The sequence below is a fragment of the Salvia splendens genome, chromosome 17 (genome assembly GCF_004379255.2).
Source record: "Salvia splendens isolate huo1 chromosome 17, SspV2, whole genome shotgun sequence".
NCBI lineage: Eukaryota > Viridiplantae > Streptophyta > Magnoliopsida > Lamiales > Lamiaceae > Salvia > Salvia splendens.
Window position 1 is genome coordinate 26,589,117 of NC_056048.1, and position 5,179 is coordinate 26,594,295.

The following is a 5,179-nucleotide window of genomic DNA, read 5'->3' on the forward strand; positions in this document are numbered from 1 at the left end:
TAAATACCTACTCCTTTACCACTCTACCACATGGTTATTTTGAAATATTATGAACATTAATTATCCTTATACATTAAATCTGAAATTCTTTTTCCACCGAAACTAATAATTCATTTTAATTTCATATTCTTTTAAGAAATTGTTAATTATAATATATTTCTTATATTTTAATTATACTTTTACAATCACTAATATTTTACAATATAGGAGTTTATAATTATACATAGAGTTTAATACTAGTTTATAATATTGTGTATTATAATTTATTATTGTATTTAAACTTAACGTCATTAAATATTCTAATATACTAGTACAAGACTTGTTTTCTATAATAATATTATTAAATGTATAATACTATAATATTTATTGATAAAACATTTAATTAAATTTTATTATTTACTACTAAATAAATAAATATATATATAAACAGTATTCCGATTCAACCAATGGTTCGATCAGTGAACCAGTAACGACGCCGGTTCGCTTGTCGGTCCGGCTTTTAAAACATTGCTTTTTTGTGTACGCTGACTTTAAGTTTGAATTCTTGACTCAATTCAATTTGAAGTTTAGTAGGGCATAGTTGTAATTTCAATACACAATGGCCGAAATTAATGGCGATCGATTTGGCCACTTGGGAAGGGCAGATGGAGTGCGGCCGCCGGCATAGTCCGCCGTAGATACACACCCACTCTCTCTCTTTAATGCATTTGACTTCAATCATCAATGCTATCGTAATTCCAAAGCTATTGAAATATCGGCTTAGTCCTAAATTCTTAATCATATAAAACTATTTTATTTTAAGAAATTTAGGGCAAAATATAGATAACGGAAGGAGACAATCCGATGGCCGGAAACAGCAATTCGCGGTGGTCTTTGGCCGGCATGACTGCTCTTGTCACCGGCGGCACTCGTGGAATTGGGTAACCTTTTCTCTCTTTTCATGCTAGAGCTATACTGGACTGTGCGCCTCTATCAATTTAAGCTTTCCAGTGTCAAAATCAATCTAGAATCGGGTTAAATTAGAAGTCTCGAGCTCGAATTTAGTTTCTAATCGATCATTGTTAGGACATCTCCAACCATTTACACCAAACTCAAATCCATTTTTCCAGTTCTGTCACATGAAACAGTAATTCTACTACAACCATTTACACTAAACCTAAAACTCAAAAGAATATTTCATATTCACCTACTTTTTTTACTTTTTCAATGTTAACTACATATTTATTTAAATTACACATTCACCCCACAACATTTTGTCAATAATTTTTCAAATATAATTAAATAATTTGATACAATTATTTATAATAATATATTTATATATATATATATATTAAATATATTATGCATTTAATAAAATATACACTAACTTCAAATTATAATGCATCAAACGTACTATAATAACATTCAAAGACATAATTAAAATACATTCAAAGACATCATGATTATATAAAACATAGGACAACACATAAAAATAGCTAAAATTCAAGATTGTGTATTTGAGAAATTTTCCCACAAATGATCAACTAATGCATTTCGAAGTTCTAGATGTGCACTTTTATTTCTTATTGCGGCATACCGAGTCAAGTACTCTTGAAATCGAACATCTTCATTTGTCGTCATCTCAACTTGTGGTTGTGGTGCGTGTCTAGCAACTTCGATTGGAGAACTCAGGTCACGCTCATCTTCAACTATCATGTTATGCAAAATTATACATGTAATCATTATGTCACACCACACTTCTTTATCCCAATACCGCACTGGTCCTGCTACAATTGAGAAACGTGATTGGAGAACACCAAATGCACGTTCTACATCTTTTCTACATGCCTCTTGCCTCATAGCAAAATATTTTGTCTTTGGGGTACGAGGCTCATGAATTGTTTGCACAATAGTAGACCATTTTGGGTATATTCCATCAGCTAGGTAATAACCCATATTGTATTCTTTGCCTTGAATAACATAATAAGCAGGAGGAGCAATCCCTTGAGTGAGATTATAGAAAAGATGAGAGGAATCTAACACATTGATGTCGTTGTTGCTGCCGGGCAATCCAAAATAAGCATGCCATATCCAAAGATCATAATCTGCCACAGCTTCAAGGATAATTGTAGGACTCCCACTACGACCTGAATATGAACCGCTCCACCCTATAGGACAATTTTTCCATTTCCAATGCATACAATCTAAACTACCTAGCATCCCTGGGAATCCACGTTGCTCACCAATATATAAAAGTCTAGCAATATCATTAGTTGTCGGGCTTCTCAAATATTGCGTTGAAAAAACTTCTATTATTGCACGACAAAAAACTTCTATTACTTGTTTGAGATCACTGCATCGCGATCATGTTTGCTACTGTGGAAGAGCTGGCGGAAATGGGCGCCACTGTGTATACGTGTTCGAGAAATGAGGAAGCGCTGAATCAGCGTTTGCATGAGTGGAGTTCGAAGGGGTTTAATGTCAGCGGCAAGCTTGACATTTTGGTGAGTTATCGTGAAAGGCGTTTATCTGTAATTATGTCTTTTCGCTTTGAGTTGAATTCGGTGTTTCTTCTGCAGTTTTAGCTAGAGAATCAGGTTGTTTTTGTGCTATTGATTTTGCCTCTTTTGAATCTGGAGATTGTGCTACATTTGAGTGTCTATTTGCCTGAGGTAGTTGATTATTATACTATAAATTCTGGTGACTAGCTATATCTGGTCCAATTAAACTGCGTACATCGGAATAAAACTCGAGCTGAAGTCTACTACAATGAAGTGAATAAACCAGAGGAAAAGTCACTATTATTATTCGTTGGAATTATTAATACATGGATGAACTTTGTTGATGAATATCAGTAAGATCTTTCTTGAAGGTTTATGATGGTGTTAGAATACTAATCTCACAAATGGTTCGCTATTGTTTGTCGTTGTTTATCCGTTCGTGAATTGGACTTGTATGCATTAAAAATTTAAAATGGAACTCGTGCTGAAGTCTACTAATAGGAAGTGGATTAACTAAGTGACATCATTTGAAGAAATTTTGCTGTTGCTTCTATTGTATTATACTGAACTTTTTGGAAAGACTTGAGGCTGACCTCTACAATTCACATTGTAGGTAAATAATGTCGGGACTAATATTAAGAAGCCAACTGTTGATTACACTGCTGAAGAATATTCTAGTATCATGACCACAAACTTTGATTCTGCTTACCACCTATGTCAAGTGGCTCATCCTCTACTTAAAGCCAGTGGAAAAGGCAGCATTGTGTTTATTTCTTCTGTCGCTGGTTTGGTGCACATATATTCTGGATCGATCTATGGAGCTACGAAAGGTACGTTATTTTTCAGAATATAGATTCTTGCAACAGATGGAGTTGTGAATCTTTATGTTTTGTACTTACAGGAGCAATGAATCAACTTACTAAAGATTTGGCTTGTGAGTGGGCATAAGATAACATTCGGGTGAACTCTGTTGCTCCATGGTATATCAAGACCTCTATGGTGAAACATGTAAGTTGTCCTTTTCCCTTATTTCTCAATTTTATATTGTTAGGTCCACTAAGATTTAGGTGCTTGTTTTAGAAGCTACTTATGGAGTAACTTTACCAAGGTCCAAGACTCATTCTTTTGCATATTAACCTGAACATTGTATTGTTCTTGAGTAAAATTTGCTTGTTGCATTAACGAGTAAGGTACACTATCAATTCTTCCTACTGAAGTTTTTCAGTCTACTCCTCACTGAAAGATAAGATTACTCCAATGCACTGATCTTATTGTGTAGCATAGACTTGCTTGAGTTGTCAATCTGAATGGTAATTATGCTCCAGCTATGCTATAAGTGATATTTTGCGGTGGCTAATCAGTCAATTTTAATGATAATTATTGCTTTTGCATGGAAGTGATTCCCCGCTGGCCTGAGACGAAATCTTGAAAGTCAGTCGTTTCCGTGTAACACTATCGGTTTTCTATGGTCTACTCCATTCTCTTGTGGAATGCACCTGGAACTTTTTTTGGGCCGTTTCCATTAATTAAAATTGTGATAGGCCTGCATTCTAAAACACAGGCGTGTTTGTTATTAAGTCCAAGTTCTCATGTTTGCAGTTGCTGGAGAATGAAGAGTTCTTGGACAAAGTAGTATCTCGAACGCCTCTCAAGCGTCCCGGAGAACCGCAAGAAGTGTCCTTGTTAGAGCATCCACTACGTTGTCCCTCCACCGTCCCTTAAACTACTATTTGAGGGCACCACTGTACTTTATTCCTCCATCCCTTAACTAAGGGACTGAACCTGCAACGCTCAGGCCCTTAACCGTCCCTTATTCCCTCCCTTAAATTACTATTCATTCAATTTCATTTTTTATTTTTTTTCCAACCCAATTCAATTAAAACAAACACACTTTATTAAAAAACACACTTTATTAAAAAAACACACAACATAAAAAAACACACAACATAATTTAAAATACAAATCTGGAGAAAAAAAAACTACTCCGCAGGCGAATCATCCTCCGAAGGCGGTTGAGGTGGAGGGGGAGTCGGAAGGCCAAATCTGGGATAATCCCTGCAAATACCGCGGGGCGGAGGGACGGGCATATGCATCAACGTCAAAATTGGGTGGTTGGTACCCACCCGGCGTCGCCGAACCCTGGGTCCCCGGCGTTGACGAACCGGAACCTCCCAGTGTGTTGATCATGGTCTCCCAATCGCCTGCCTGCTTCCTACATCACAGGATAGATTGTAAGTGTAGATGGAGGATTCACTGTGAATGCATTTCCTTTCTCTCTCTGACATCCTTAACATTTAATACTCTTTCTGCTTTTGTTATCTTCAACTCAATGTTTCTGGGCTTGTTCATTGCTCCCTTTGCTGAATATAACCATACATTTAAGCCCAGATTCTTGGCCCTTATTTTTATTTACTTCTCTCTTCTAAATTTTCATGCATTTTCGTCTGTCACACTTTTCTTGGCCCATATTCATATACTTATATTCTAACTTCTTTTAAATCTAAGGTTAGTACTATAATAATTTGAAATTCGTATAGGGATTATTTATTGGGCAAATATCACCCTGTCCTGATTATGTTTTGCTAGAAAAGTAACAAAAAAAAAACCTTTGTCCACTCATTAGTCATCAAACTCATGATTATAAATTTATTTGTACTTATTTTTATTACTTGAAATAATGGTACACGTATAGTTCGTTG

General features: G+C 35.6%; 1 pseudogene; it reads left to right on the plus strand.

The window, feature by feature from the left end:
* Nucleotides 1-2,343: 2,343 nt before the first annotated feature.
* LOC121773705 lies at nt 2,344-4,279 on the plus strand (annotated as a pseudogene).
* Nucleotides 4,280-5,179: the final 900 nt, after the last annotated feature.